This window comes from Amia ocellicauda, chromosome 14, assembly GCF_036373705.1.
Source record: "Amia ocellicauda isolate fAmiCal2 chromosome 14, fAmiCal2.hap1, whole genome shotgun sequence".
Classification (NCBI taxonomy): Eukaryota; Metazoa; Chordata; class Actinopteri; order Amiiformes; family Amiidae; genus Amia; species Amia ocellicauda.
In genome coordinates, this window is record NC_089863.1 from 19,600,030 (window position 1) to 19,617,033 (window position 17,004).

Consider the following 17,004-nt stretch of genomic DNA (forward strand, 5'->3'; position numbering starts at 1 on the left):
TCTCCATCTGCAGCACTAGACCAGAGCCAGGCACCAGCCAATGGCATCTAACTATCCAATCGCCCTGGATAAGGGCGTCTGCCAAGAAATAAAAAAATAAAAAATAATAATAAAAAAAAAATAATAATAATAATAACTAGCTTGTGCTATAAACTGAGAATATCATGGAAGAATGATCAAATTGAAGGGAATGGAGTGCAAACACATTACACATTTTGGGTTTAGTACTTGGTGTAGTTATTGGCTGTTAAGGGTGACAATATATAAAAGGTAATGATATATTTTGATAAGGCTCTTTACTGGACTCATTATATATAGATTTTTCTGTTTACTTTGTCTTAGTAGGGCACTGAAAACAAATCCAATCAGAAACGTTTGTGCAGGAAGAAGAAGTTTGAAACAAACCACATAAAACTAAAACAAAATGTCAAGAATTGAATTTATTCACACTGATAGATCACAAGCTACAGACACACACACGTTTGAACATGATTGCAAATATAGACAGCAGACACTGTATTATCTTGAACCTCTGTGTTGTCTCTGTTCCTGACAAGAGACATTGATAGATATCTATATATATAGAGAGATAGAAAACAAAAAACAAAACATGAACTTGAATTATGTCCAATACATTGTAAATCTTACAAGGGAGGAGATGTAGTTTTACAACAGTCCTATTAATACTACAGGGTCACTTTCAGGTCCAGTAGTTGTTTATGACTGCTTCTTTCTCACCAGCTCAATACAATATGAAGATGGAATTAGCTGAAGGAAATGTTTTGTGTATAATTATATCAAGGGTGATAATGATGTCAACCTAATAACTAAGGTAGTGACTATGCCAACCCAATAGTTAACAAGGGTGGGGAACTTGATCAAAAGTTCACTCTTAAGCTCTTTCCCACACAGGTCTGTTTGTGGCAGCAATCCTCGAAGCACACACAACACAATCCAGCAGGTAAATTAGTGTATTTCCTTTTCCTCATCACAAGCAACAGAAAACAAGAAGCAACTCTTCAGTAAAGGGCAACTGAGCAACCACAACACATGAGTGCAAGTTGGGGATCTTAGAATAAAATAAATCACTTAATAAATAACTGGCTGAAGCTGAATGAGACATTATAAAATCCATAAAAGCTCAAGAAAGAAAGGAAAACAAAAAGAACATCACATTATTGATTGTTATACAGCCTAGATTTAGGGGATGTAGTTAGTCAGTCTTCAAAATCATGAAAGGCATCGACCACATTAAACCAGAGGAGCTTTTCCAGATCAGCAGGGACACACGCACCCGGGGACACAAATGGAAATTGGACGGAAAACAGGAGACACTTCTTTACACAGAGAGTAGTCACAATCTGGAATAAACTACCCAGCGATGTATAAGTAAAAGAGAAATACCGATGACCAACGATGGGAGCATCTCCAACTGTCCACTGTGGCGCCATGACAGCGTCTTCAATAAGCTTTAAACTGCGCCGAATGAAGGCCTTGAGTCTATTGAACTGTATATGAGTCTTCATCCCGTCTCTTTTGACTAGAATAATTATGCACTGAAAATCATTAAAATAATACACAGATTCATTATAAATTAATTAAGTGTAGACACGATATGGATTTGTTATTTCACTTTGCACAAATCCACAAGACATTTATATCTGGTGATGACGGGGTTTGCAGTGACTCTTTCATAAAGAACCGGGTTTCTTTATCTGTTTTTCCACAAGAAAACCAATCTCCCAGGAGACTGTCAAAAATTGCCGGCACCAGCTATATTTCAAGCCAGTGCAAGCGGGGTATTGGGTAAAGTTTTCAACTAGCAATAATCGCGCCTCGGATCAACCTCATCAGCTACGATACTGCCACTGCGCAAAGATAAAGCACTGTCAGGGACGCAAAACCAACCCAATTACAACACGAAGCAAGCGTGTCGTGGTGATGTCTCTTATATTTTAAATACATTTATATCCATGTATATAATACCACATTATAAAAGTATACATATTTCCTTGGTATTTATGAGTAAACAAAATCAAATATCATGGTAGAAGAGCATGTAATAAATCTTCTACATGTAACGGGGCATCATGGGATACAGTAATATGCAAATATACATGTCAGAAGGAGGGGAGACTCTTGTGCTTGTAGTAGTTCTTGTGGTTTCCACTGGGAAATGAGGCCCATCATGAGCGTGGGAAACAACAACGACGACAACATCTTTGGATAAGTAGGCTAGCCGGCTAAGTTTCAGGATAACTTGGCATAAACTCGTGATTTTCCATTCTCTGAAGCGAGCAACATGTCCAGCATCTTGAACCTGGGGCCGGTTGCATAAACATAGATGAAGTCTTTGTCTTAGTCTGATAATAAGTCCTACTAAAGATAGACACTCAGTTAAGACCGTTGTATAAATCCGTCTTTCCTTAGACTGGTCTTACTCAGTCAATTATGCTGGGAATTTTAAGACATCTGAAGAGAAAAACAACATGGCGGACGTTTCTCTAACAGCAATGATCCCAATGAACTGAAAATCGATGCCAGTTATTGAAATATAATGCAGATAAGTATATGATCTGTGCTCCATTTCCAGTAACTTTCACTAACACATTCAAACACAAGCCGTGGGATAAAATGAAAAAGTGAACATCGTCAAGTCCCTCTCAAATTAAAGATGAAAGTCTACACTTTACAGTCTACACAAATGATGTCCTTGTCCAGATATTTATGGACCGAACTGTATTTAAAGGAGTTTATAATCTTCCATGTCCAGATTGTTCCAGATAAGAGGCTGCGATCAATGGGAGATCAGGCTTTTGCCAGTTATGCTCATCTTTGGCTAAATAATAAATACAAAAGAGAAATGGTGGCAGCAACAGGATATAAAAAGCAGCATTATTTTTTCCATAGTCAAAGTCCCATCTTAAATTCGACTTGCAGTTCAGTTCATCCAGATCCCGATGGATGACCAGACCGTGTTTGGGTGACGGCTCTCCACTCCCCCCTGGCTTTCTAAATCAAGATCCACATGGGGGGGGAAGGGGCTCTGCCACCACCAATGCTTTTCCCTAGCACTGAAATCAGACGCAGTCATTAACTTGTCTCACTCAGTTCCATTTCCTCCCTCCTTCCACAAACGCCGCCACTAACTAGCATGGTAACCCTGAGGAGTATAGAGGGTTCTGGCCCACAGCAATAATCGCAGCAATAGAACATTATTCTCACAGTGTGCATTCACGCATTCATGACCGCCAACTGCCCCACTGCCAGTGCCTCAATGCCTGTCTCCATGGTACATTTGCCCACTGCCATCTGTCATCCTTGGGAATATCCCCGGCCAGCACCATGTCCATGTCGTATACATCCCTGCTCGCTACTGTGGGCCCAGGCTGATACCCTGGCTGTACAGCCGGTGCTCCACTTCCTCCCCATGCTGTCTCTTTTTCTCTTTTGTTCTTCTCTCTGCTTTCCTTCTCTCCCTGCTTGGGCTCAAACACCCCCTTTACATCCCACAGTTGTCTACCTGGGAAACCAAGTGCAGGTGTTAATAGTTAATCATCAGAAAACTGGGTGGCTCCCCAATCAGTGTCGGCGTGCCTCCAGGTGGTTACAGCTCAAATGAAATGATTACAAACAGTCACAAAATAAACACAAACAGTCACATACACTGATGGAGAGATGTAGAGAAAGGAGGAAATGAAGAAAACTATCTGTACCTTTTTTCTTTAACTCTGTGCTTCTCATGTCTGGTCCCCCCAAGCTGAACTGAAATATTAACTGTACTCATAATTTGCTTAGTTAGACTTTTTAAATTGCTTGGCTTTCATAATATTGGGGAATTTAAATGCCTGATATCAATTTTATAGTAATATTGAAATCTCCAACTATTTTAAATCATTTAAAAGCAAACATTTAAATGAGCATCTGCTGTCCTCACTGAAGAACCAGTATATTCCCTGTCTTATATCTGTATCATGGCATTTTTATGCTTCCCACCTGGATGAGAGCAGATATATCGCTGCACAGACAGACTTGGAGACTAGAAGTTTTGCAGTGAATTTGCAGACTAGTAAGCAACACCTCTGAAAATTGGATGTTGATGTTAAACCAGCAGAAGCATGGCCAGATTACTGCACAGGCTAAGGCAGGGCACTTGCCCAGGGGCCTCTGACCACCAGGGGGCCCCCAACAAACCTTGGTGGTTTTCACTAGAGGATTCTTTTTACAAAAAGTAGTTTACGTTCCTGCATTGTAGAGACAACCGTACTTCCTTTTTCCTGTTGGGTCATAGAGGAAGAGAGCCAAGATAGTGAATTAGTGGAAAGCTGGACTGTAGCAAGAGCTGGAGATTGTATACAAATACCCTATTCATGTTTAAATATATACATACATACATACAGACAGACAGGTGACAAATTAAAGGAAAAAACAATGTCTCCGTAAGGTGTTGGGCCACAACAAGAAGCCAGAACAGCTTCAGTGCACCTTGGCACAGATTCTGCGAGTCTCTGGACTCTACTGGAGGGATGGAATATCATTCTTCCAACAGATATTCCCTCATTTGGGGTTTTGATGATGATGGTGGTGGAGAGTGCCGTCTAACACGTTGGTCCAAAATCTCCCTTAGGTGTTCAATTGGGTTGAGATCTGATGACTGCGAAGGCCAGAGCATATGATTCACATCATTTTCATACTCATCAAACCATTGAGCCCTTGTGCCCTGTGGATGGGGGAATTGTCATCCTGGAAGAGACCACTCCCATCAGGACAGAAATATGTCACTTAGATCCTTTCGTCTTGCCATCTTGATTCAAAATCAAGGTCAGCTGGGCATGCTCAGCATTTTTATACGTGTCACAGAACATGATAGGATGTTAATTGCTTAATTGTATCATGCAGTACACCTGTTTGGAGGCATCTGCATTCGTTATGTTCCTCCACTATTTAGTTTTTTCCTTTAATTTGTCACCCGTCTGTATATATTAGCAGAGGCGGAATTGGGGGGGCCCATAAGGCATTCGTGCCCAGGGGCCCAGAATGTATTTATCCCAGCCCAGAGCAGAAAGGAGGTGTCGCACAAACATGAGCCTTGAGAAATCATTTAATAAGCAGGTGTCAGATTACAGGGTGATGCCAGGCAAGTGTGGGACCGAGTCCATGAAGCATCTGAGTTACATGAATCACACTGGCTGCAGAGCGTTGTGTTTCTGTGTCGACACAGCGGAATAAAGTCTTTACATGAACCGGACTCTGAATGGTCTGACCATTGACCACTGCAGGCAGTAACAGGACAATTACACACACTAACACATTGCTGTACACTGGGCTGTATGTTGCTGTATTTTTTACTGTAAAATATATATTGTGATTAGTTCATTCTCTCCATCCATCTTCGAAACCACTTATGATGGTGAGGGCTGCGTGGAAGCCGGAGCCAAGCCCGGCAGGCATAGGGCACAAGGCAGAAATACACCCAGGACACACATACACATACCTACAGGGCAATTTAGCATGGTCAATTAACCTAACCCGCATGTCTTTGGACGGTGGGAGGAAACCGGAGTGCCCGGAGGAAACCCACAGGGACACAGGGAGAACATGCTGGAGAACATGCTCCCCACAGACAGTCCCCTCCGAGCCGGGACTCGAGCCTGGGACCCCTGGAGCTAACCACCGCACCACCATGCCATCCCACCAATTCTCTCATATTGCTGAATTTCAAATGTTACATTGAAATTTTGTTCTGTTTGATATTTTATTATCAAACACTGAAACTCAAAATCAATTATTGTAATGTGACATTGGTTTTATGTTGGGAAATGTTTCTAAGAATAAAAAGAAGTGAAATTATTTTCTTGCATAGGTATTCAGCTGTTACCAGGGAGAGGAGTGAGAGAAAGAAATAGAATGTGTTTTTTGATAAGCTAAATTTTATTTAGATTAAAATTAAAATTTTAAATCTTAATTACTTTAAATTACCCCTCCCTATGAAACCAAACACTTTCCAATCAATATATAAAAAACCATAGTCTGACCTTGTGCTTGGACTTGTTTTCTGTGAACTTAGTTTTTTTTTTGTTTTTGTTTTTTTAAGGACCGAGATTACCTTCTTGCATTTATTGCGCAAACTCTTGTATTAAGGCTTTCACATCTGATTGACTTGCTCGGTCACCCTCTATACTCAAAGACACATTGAACTAGGACACTGAGAGTTTTAGAGCCATTGCAACATCCAAAACACTAGGCAATATAGCATTGTGTTTATTTTTTTAGATCTCAGTTACAGTTTAATTGTACCACCAGTGATCTACTGTATTTTACATTGTGGGGTCTGCGGGGGCTTACGCTATGCCACTGGCTAAACCACCACCAAGTCCATTAGCACGATTTCATCCCTAGGGCTGCTTGATTAAATATAAAATGATCCTGAAGTCTGTGAAATGTTTCAGTCGAGCATAAGCAATTGATATTGTGATCAATTATAAACTCATTTAAGAACAAATACTTTTTTTAAGACATCTAACATTTAAAAGGGCTATTTTCAGAGGAGGTACAGGGGGTCTCATCCACTCTAAAGGCTGGAGGAATCCTGGAATGGGTCGTATACATGATAAATCAACACCATCACGCTTTTATTAATGAGTATTAATGCCTACCCAGGACAGTGATAACAGTCGTATTATAGTCATTAGTCATTTTTGCAATTATAAACATGATCAATTAATAAGCAGCCATGATCCAAGATGGTAATGAATGCAACGACAGACAAATATTTGTCACCTGTAAAGTACTTGTTCCAGCCAGAGGCAGGTAGACAAATGATAGACAGATCTGATGAGAAGGTAACCAAAGCCACAGAGGAAAGTTCACTTTGAATCAAGGTGGCAAGTTTACTGCAGAGCATCCCAAATGTACACGGTTCACACAACACACAGTCAAGTCGCAATAAAGCATCTGCAAGTAGCTAGAGGCCGGCAACACCAGGTCCCAGAACAGAGAGCAATGATCGTCCAAACCCGCTGCACACAGCAACAGGCAATGATAAGTCCCATTTCACAAAAGTTTGAAGGCAGGCACCAGCAGTAAGGGCACCAACCAAGTGCAGTCCCAGCCAGAACACGGTAATTGCAAGAGTTAGAGGGGTCAGACTTACAGCTCTATCTACACTGTTCCAGCCAAATCAAGGCAGCTTGGCAAAACTATAGACTCCGGCAGCAAACAACTTCAGGAGGAACAACAGTGCAACAGGGGGTCGGAGCACCCAGTGTGTCAATACAAGGCAAGTTTACAGCAAAATATGGTTCTTGACTCTCCAAGACTGTGTTTGGGCACCTCTGCTCTACAGTCATGCACGTCAGCCAGTGCTGTCTATGACCGATCACTAAAGACCCTCCTCAACAGGGGAGTGGAACACAGTCTGTACCTGATTGATTGATCTCCCACAAGGAGTTTCTCAGGTCCAATAGGAAACATCACAGCTGTTGCTCGTTAGACCAGAGATGTGTTAAATTCAGTGAACCTCCTTATCATACTGTCTGAATGTTAAGGTACACTTGACTGCCAGTCAAAACCATTCAGGTACATGTGGATTACTTCCCAAGTTCATCACAGCAACAGTAGGAACCCTTCATTGCATTACGAGCCCGGGAAGTAAAGTCACCGACACAATGCCAGATCGTTTGTCTTCAGTTTATTTTTGCAACAACACATACTTTTATACATGTCAGAAATCTGATTGCCAAGAGTTCCGGGGCAGGTACATACAGATATTACAAACATATTACAGATCTAGTTGCTAGGCAGACATGAAATGTGTTCGATCTCATAAGTCATAACATTCATAACACACTCAAGAGTTTTAGTTGACACAGCTGCACGGTTTGCCTAGTAGTAGATGATGTGGGACTCTATCTTATTTCTGGTTTATCTGAAGAGCAGCATGTATATTGTTTATGTTATTAGCTCTGAGCTGTTCCTCAAAGTATAATATAAATATAGGTTTTTTGCAGTTTGACATTTTCAAGATAGAGTAAAGAAGGCCATGAGTTCAATTGTCTAGACCTTCACAGAAATAGTTATGCGCGAGTATGTTATTTATGATATTATTTCTGCAACAATGACAAATTTCAGCCCCCCTTGCCACGGCAACATTTCCTCCAGTGAGATATTTTAACAATGTTAACTCTGCAACTTCTGTTAAAGGCTAATCCTACAATAAGAATACAATACAATGAGTTACATGGTTATAGTAGGTTAAATAATCATTATGCCCACCAAACTCAATTATCCCCAACAGTTAGTATATGCATATGTTATATAAAAATCCTTACACTGAACAAGTGTTTGTATGAGCATTTCTCACTTTAATTTAATTTAATTTGCTAATAAATCTGATTCCTGTATTAAGCATCCATTGTATGATAATTGGTTTTTTTCTCATTGTAGTCCCTGTACAGAGTTTAGGGGAATGCTGGTGTGAATAAATGTACACCTTTCAAGACTCAAATCCCACCTCTCCTTGATAGCCCAATCCTTTGAATGACCAATAGTGCTTTAGACGAGGTGACATTGTGTTAATGGATGGCAGCATAGCCAACAGAGCTGCAGGAAAGGCAGGGCAGAGCGGACTTATAATTGGCAAAATGGCCAGGTTTATTCAGTGAGTTTGTGTGATGAAGATGACCATTAAGCACGGTGTGGTGAGAGCGGACAATTGTCCTTGAAGACTCTGTATAGGATGTTGAAGAATGTGTTTTGTCATAATTATATAATGTTTTATATTAATACTAGCATTAGAAGTAGTTTGTATACAGACTGAGCAGATTCGATTTAGCAGGACAAGTAAAGGGTCAACAAGGTTGGTTTGTTAGAATCTCCTGTCAGTAATAAAAGATTACACAGTGCTGAAATAGCCTACAGATGTCTGCTGTGAATTTGTTTATGACTTAATCGTTTCTCAAGATAGGCAGGAATGTTTCTGTTACTGAGCGATTGACACTAGGTAAATGACCACCGTGGGATCGCATCTTCCTAGTGCACATCACAGACAGACATCTGCTTTTTGTATCCATCACCTCTTCACGGGAGGACAGATCGTAAACGGACCCGGACCTGTATCTTCTGATTGGATGAACGGCCATAAGATGTTACGTCATTTTTCCTATAAAGTTGTACTCATGTTTGTAAACATTAAGTCTCACTGAAGGAATTATTCCTGACGTGGGGCTTCCGAGCGGCTCGATTAAAGTTCTGTTTGCTTTGTCTCCGCGACTCTCCACTTATTTCTGAGACGGTTCTACAACTTGGCGTCACGAACGAGGATCTGAACTTGCCTCCACTCCCGGGACCAAAATATGGGTGAGTAGCTTTAAAATGACCACCCTGTATATTTAGATTTGATCTCGGGATTGTGTGAGGCTCTCAGATTGTAATTTAAAGAGAACCTGTGGAGAGGCAGATGTAAAACAAACAGAAAGGTTGACTGTACAGCGGAGGTTCACAGTAGGGTGAACTCCAGGTAAGACAGATCTGCGGGGAGAGATACCAAGGGAACCGAAAGGTACGACGAGGCCTGCTGAGCCCCAGGTTAAGCAAGGAAACCCTTGTACGCTGAGACAGTCAGTGGCAGTCAAAGCCAGACGGAACCTGAGGTACATAAAGCCCGGCGATATAGCCCCATCGTTGGCAAAGATAGGATTGGCATAATGGCGTTAAAATACGTGTCTGTATGTGAATTCCTACAAGTTTAAAATGTTAAACTTAAAATGGTAAAGGCAAGATAAAAAACCGACAAAGTTTCTATAATTCTTTGTCTGAATAATAAGAATTTAGAGAAGAAATTGATCATAATAGATCAAGAAAACCCCAAAGTAGTGTAATTCAAAGATTATTTTACATTTGATTTTTAATAATAACAATATAATAAATAAATAAATAAATGTTAAGGGCTGTTTGAGACGCTGCAGGGTCAACAAAACACACCACTAATCTAATATCTGAATTATCTTTGGATTTCAATCTGTATGTGCTTTGTGTGTTTATGTACATATATACACTCACCTAAAGGATTATTATGAACACCTGTTTAATTTCTCATGAATGCAATTATCTAACCAACCAATCACATGGCAGTTGCTTCAATGCATTCAAGCTGATAGAAGAGCAACTTTGACTGAAATAACCACTCGTTACAACCGAGGTATGCAGCAAAGCATTTGTGAAGCCACAACACATACAACCTTGAGGCGGATGGGCTACAACAGTAGAAGACCCCACCGGGTACCACTCATCTCCACTACAAATAGGAAAAAGCGGCTACAATTTGCACAAGCTCACCAAAATTGGACAGTTGAAGACTGGAAAAATGTTGCCTGGTCTGATGAGTCTCGATTTCTGTTGAGACATTCAGATGGTAGAGTCAGAATTTGGCGTAAACAGAATGAGAACATGGATCCATCATGCCTTGTTACCACTGTGCAGGCTGGTGGTGGTGGTGTAATGGTGTGGGGGATGTTTTCTTGGCACACTTTAGGCCCCTTAGTGCCAATTGGGCATCGTTTAAATGCCACGGCCTACCTGAGCATTGTTTCTGACCATGTCCATCCCTTTATGACCACCATGTACCCATCCTCTGATGGCTACTTCCAGCAGGATAATGCACCATGTCACAAAGGTCGAATCATTTCAAATTGGTTTCTTGAACATGACAATGAGTTCACTGTACTAAACTGGCCCCCACAGTCACCAGATCTCACCCCACTAGAGCATCTTTGGGATGTGGTGGAACGGGAGCTTCGTGCCCTGGATGTGCATCCCACAAATCTCCATCAACTGCAAGATGCTATCCTATCAATATGGGCCAACATTTCTAAAGAATGCTTTCAGCACCTTGTTGAATCAATGCCACGTAGAATTAAGGCAGTTCTGAAGGCGAAAGGGGGTCAAACACAGTATTAGTATGGTGTTCCTAATAATCCTTTAGGTGAGTGTATAAACATAATAGTCTGAAGGTTATGTACGGTAAATGTCTGTTTTGTATGCTTTGTATTTTTAATATTGTGCATAGTCCAGAATAAGACTGAGAAGGGAAGTAACCAATAATTCCAGAATTATATTTACAATTACGCAGTTATTGATGTTTTAACAACAGATTAATGAGGATTTAGACATTTAACTGTATACAGAGTGCATAAAGCATCAGAAATAAGAAATGAATAATGCATTCTATTATAAGAATAATGTTAAAGTAATAAAAAATATACACTAAATACATAGATTAATAATACTAATAAAGTAAATAAATAGTAATGGTGTCCTCTAAGACTCAGAAGAACAAGAATTTGTTTGTTAAAAATCATATTATGGACAAATTCTGTAAAGTCAAATTAAAGGAAAACTAAAGGCTGGAATCCACAGGAGCAGCACTCTGGTGCAGCCCTGAGTTACAGCCTGATGTAAAATCCATAGCAGGAGAATGTAAACAGTATAGTGACATATTATAGTCTTATTTTAGAAAATATTTGGTTATTGGTGCATTGCATAAAATACCTGAAATAAAAGTTAAAATTAGACCTTGGATTTAAGATGAGTGAATTAGTCAAAGGGTAAGAATTTTAAGGATACTATAGAAATATAAATTATGAGCATTGAATAAGTGAGCTAAAATTAGTATTGCATAATTTTGAAGGAGAAAATAAAACATAAAAATACTATTAGAATGAGTTTTACGAACCAGAAATAAAAAATTAAATGTTGAAAATTGAATTAGAGCTAATTTTTGAAATGGGAATCTGAGAAATTTGGTGAAGATATGAATACATAGATAACCAGATACTCCAGGAAATTAAAGGTGTGGTCATTTGGTAGCTGTGAGTTCCACAATGAAGAGTTTTTGAAATCCCCAGATATAAGATCCCTAAATACAAGGTGTAGGTAAGAAATGAACTATTGATCAGTTCAGTCTGGCTTTAGGAACAGTTCTTCTGAACCTGTACCGGTGTAGATTGGACTTCAATGGGAGGAAGTGACACAATAAAGACATATATGAACCGCGCAGGCGGACAGTCTTAGTGCCCACGCAGGCTCTTCATTGGTGAAATCATTGACTGAACAAATGTTTTGAAAATTGGTTTTCCTGAGGTATCTGGGAATCATTATTGAAATCAATTAAAATGCTTATTTTCTAAAAATATATTTTATTAGGAAAATATCTGAATTTATTAACTCAAATAATGGAGCAAAATATGTGTATAAATAGTAATAATACATGTCAATAAATATAACTTGAATTTTCTAGTAAGAAATTAGGAAAAGGAGAAAGAACAGCTGTTAGGATACAGAGTGATGTTTTCAGAGGGTCTGAGCGATGTTGATGAAGGTTTGAGGAAGTTGACAAGGGGTTTAAAAGTTGATGAGGCTTGGGAAGCTGTAAAAAGGGAGTTTGGTATGTGTGAAAGAAATGTGCTGCCACTTTCAGCACAAGAGTTTTGATGGCGATTGAATGGAATATGAGGGAAAATAAGGAAGTTACTTAAGGTATAACTTAATGTAAAATAAATAAATCATTGAATGAGATATAGTTTAAAATCTAAAGTCTTGAAACTGAATGGAAATACTGCTTCACAAACAGAAATACCCTATTAATCAGGAAGGGATTCACCCCCCCCAAACAAACAAACAAAAAAAAAAAAAAAGGGGGGGGGGGGGGGGGGGGGGTTGGGACAGTGAAAGTGTCTGTGAGGTCAGCTCCCCACTGAGAGAGATAAGAGAGCTGCCTTGTAACTAAATACAGATGTACTACTACAAACCAAGCAACATTGTCAACCGACAGTAATGTCCTGGGAAATCAAGAATAGTTACATTACTAATGCTAATAATACTGATGTTGATACAGATGAATAGGAAAATAACTACTATTATCTGTCTTCACAGGAACCAGCAACAATGAATTTCCCTCACATTTAGTCCACAGGTTCCCTACTCACATGCCATGACACATCAGTGTATAGTCTCCCCTCTCGCACTGGCCTCCGCTCTAAGTGCTGCGGCCCATAATCCGTCCTCATGGCCACTGATGTCAGTGTGTGTGGATGGACAGGAGGGATGGGGATGGTGGAAGCATATGATGCTTACCATAATATTGTGAAAGTGATAAACTAACTAACTCTGCTGATTCCAATTGACAACAGGAGGGTGGCGATGTCCAGGAATAGACGGACAGAGCATTAACAATGCATTTCTGATTGATTTCAGGTGCTGAAAATAATATAATTTTATCTTTCAGGAAAAGTTGGAGAAAGGCCTGAAGAAACAATATGGAAATAGATTGAAAAGAAACATGAATAGTCATACAACTCCAACCTCTTTTAAATCTAAGCGCAATTGAAGGATACAGAGTCTGGTTGGACTATGGGCATTTCATTAACTATCCTTTCCATAGTTTAATAGAGTGACTACTGGATTGAAAGAATTGTGCTGTTTGGATGTGTGACTGAAGTGTGAAATGATATGTGATGTTTCAATGTGATGTAAGTGGATACACACTGAATAATGCTACTATTGGTCTATTGTATTATTGTATATGGGAATTGAGTGAAAAACTAGTTCTAAAAATTGTATGTGATAACAAAGCCAATGCTTTGAAATGAACAAATAATACATATTTGCTCTAGTTAAAAAAAAAAAAAAAGGTTTTATTGCATAAGTCTATTGGGTGATAGAATTGGCTTTAGAGCAGTGCCAATTTGGTTCTGACTTTTGGGAAATATAATGATAATGTTTATGCAAAGATGTGTACAGCAGTCATTACAAGATTTAGTAGAATAAGGATGGAATTATAAAAGGAATTATATAATCTATTCTTAAAGATGAAGGTTTATTCGAAGTAAATTTATATATGGAGACAATGAATGTCCATTAATGGGTAAAATACAAATCAAGACACTGGCAATGTTGGAAGGAAATATTAGAGAAATAAATAATAATAATGAAAATAGGAATAATAGGAGTTGGTCCTAATGAAACTATGGAAATAATTTCAAATGATGGTTCATTTATAAAGAATGAATTGAGGAAAAGATTAATAACAGCCATCATTTACCTAACAACTATTAACTATGTTGTTGAAAGAGCTGCTGTAATAATTATTAAAATAGTCTCAGATATTTAAGTCAGATAAAAGCAAAGAGATAAGCACATTGTTTTGAAAGTTTGACAGCTCCACACAAAAGAGTATTTACACTAGGAAGTAAAATTGATTCAGTAACACAGGAGATATGATGCTGCTGACGACAGCTGAGTGCTGTACTGAAATAATCTGTGATAAATTGGGATCAAGATTATTATTTTGAATTGTCCCTTTACTGGAAACCTTATAGATTGTGTGAATGTCAACTACTGTCCATGTGATAGAGATGCCTTTTATAAGGAGGATCTCTGATGTTGTGCGAACCACACATTGTGTCTTCAGATGACTGATTTATTCCACATGGCAGATATGCACATTATGAATCGTGTCCTGAAGGAACCGATGTCTGACCCGTAGTGGCAGAGGTGCATATGGAGAAGACGCTGGTGTTCTCCTTGAGACACAGTAGGCCGAGGGCGCGGCTTTAAAGACAGCCTCACGGCATCTTGAACAGACCGATGTTGAGGTCCACAACGCTGAAGTGATGCTTGACTTAATGGAGAAATAAGTTAAAATACTGCTATTAAAGGTTGTCCAGATTATAGGAATCTGCAATACATTGTGAAAACAGCTCAAATGACATCTGCAGTAGCATATATTCTTGTATTGGTAGTTAATTTATAATGTACTTTTGGTGGAGATGTCAAATTACTCGAATAGAATAAGAGTCATGAAGTAAGAATAAGTCCATTGCCCTTCTCTTGAGATGTATGGAATGTACAATGTTTATAAATTAAAATGCAACAGAAATGTATGTGAATAACTGAATTTGTAAAAATAACATTTTTGCTGACTTTTGTATTCCTTTAGAAGCAAAACAATGTATGTATTATGTAACTGGGGATTGACCTTTATGACCTGGGGCAGGATGAAATATAATTTGAGATACACAGTAAAGCTCCAGGAAATTGTAGGTGGCCACTGCAATTTCCATAAGAGAGCTCAATATTCATTAAGGTATAGTTATGATATAATTGTTTGTCTGACCAGGCAAAGAAAAAGACATTCCTATCCCCTGATTATTTGAATACCTCACCGTACATACATACACACCTCGTAGGTGGCAGGTTGGGATGGATGGGAGCTGAAAACACAGCACTATACCACCTGCCCCTCAGGAGGAAGAAATTATTGTAACTGACAAACACGATTATTTTGGCTTCTATTCGCTTCGCTCTATTGCCAAAAAGGAGGGAATGAAGACTCTTTATAGGATGTTGAAGAAAGTGTTTTGTGATAATTATATAATGTTTTATATTAATACTAGCATTAGAAGTAGTTTGTATACAGACTGAGCAGATTAGATTTAGCAGGACAAGTAAAGGGTCAACAAGGTTGGTTTGTTAGAATCTCCTGTCAGTAATGAAAGATCACACAGTGCTGAAATAGCCTACAGATGTCTGCTGTGAATTTGTTTATGACTTAATCGTTTCTCAAGATAGGCAGGAATGTTTCTGTTACTGAGCGATTGACACTAGGTAAATGACCACCGTGGGATCGCATCTTCCTAGTGCACATCAAAGACGGACATCTGCTTTTTGTATCCATCACCTCTTCACGGGAGGACAGATCGTAAACGGACCCGGACCTGTATCTTCTGATTGGATGAACGGCCATAAGATGTTACGTCATTTTTCCTATAAAGTTGTACTCATGTTTTAAACATTAAGTCTCACTGAAGGAATTATTTCTGACGTGGGGCTTCCGAGCGGCTCGATTAAAGTTCTGTTTGCTTTATCTCCGTGACTTCTCCACTTATTTCCGAGACGGTTCTACAGTCCTGTTGCCGCCTGCAGTGGTCAATTGGTCAGGCAGAGTCAGGTTCAGGTCAAGACTTTATTCCGCTGTGTCAACGCAGAAAGACACAACACTCTGCAGCCAGTGTGACTCATGGAGACACTTCATCGGCTCACCCTGTAATCTGACAAACGATCTCTCAAGCTGCATCCCCTTTTCAGAGGTGTTGTTTACTAGTCTGCACATTTCTCTGTAGCAATGACAGCTTCTATAGCTTGGCACCTCGGCTGTTGTAAACCCCCTAGTCTCCTAGTCTATCTGGAGCGCATTTTTGTGCAGTGATATATCTGCTCCCATCCAGGAGGGGAAGAATAAAAGGTTACACATGATTTAGAGGTCAGACTGAAGGGAATATATTGGTTCCTTCAGTCAGGGGAGAAGATGCTCATATTTATGAAACTCTTAATATTGACTGTCTTCAGGGCATTATATGATTATTAATTAAATGATTATAATAATACAATTTCAAAAAGCAGTGTAAGCAAACATTGTAACAGTCAAGAAAAAATACTACATTGCAAAAAATATGGTCATGTCTGTTGTTTTGGTCTGGCCACAGATGTTCATCAACATCACTGGGGTTGTTCTCCCTGGTCAGAAAGTGGAGGAAATATCATCTGGCATGGCACAATAACCCCTGAAAGGACTCCACTGGGATGTCTCCAGAGGCCTCCACCTAACCCTAACCCTAACCCTCCTGCAGAAAGTCCATACGCTCATGGGAACGTACACCTCCCACCACAATGCTAGAAAAACAAAATCCTGATTGGGATTGAGAAATGGGGAATAGGGTGGGAGACCCAGAACTGTAAACCAATGACTGTTATGGAACCAGTTGTGGACCTGTCCCAATGGAAACTCACGCTGTTCCCAAATGAGAACCTACATGTGCTGCTCAGCATCCCCTGGCCCTCTCAGCTCTGGCTGAAATACATTGTTATAAAGCGTGTTCAGTAAATTAAAGAGAGGGACAGTGTGGTCCGGCTAGGATGGCATGGTGGTAGAGAACACCATTGTGGCTC

The 17,004-nt window shown here is 39.5% G+C and overlaps 1 long non-coding RNA gene and 1 other non-coding gene across 2 annotated transcripts; one reads left to right on the plus strand and one right to left on the minus strand.

The window, feature by feature from the left end:
• Nucleotides 1–1,738: 1,738 nt before the first annotated feature.
• On the minus strand, nucleotides 1,739–1,880 carry LOC136769142 (U4 spliceosomal RNA). The gene has a single exon (XR_010822120.1). It is a non-coding gene; the product is annotated as a U4 spliceosomal RNA (small nuclear RNA).
• Nucleotides 1,881–9,037: 7,157 nt separating this feature from the next.
• On the plus strand, nucleotides 9,038–15,922 carry LOC136767968 (uncharacterized). Its single transcript, XR_010821915.1, has 2 exons — nucleotides 9,038–9,357; nucleotides 13,283–15,922. It is a non-coding gene; the product is annotated as an uncharacterized LOC136767968 (long non-coding RNA).
• The last annotated feature ends 1,082 nt before the right edge of the window (nucleotides 15,923–17,004 follow it).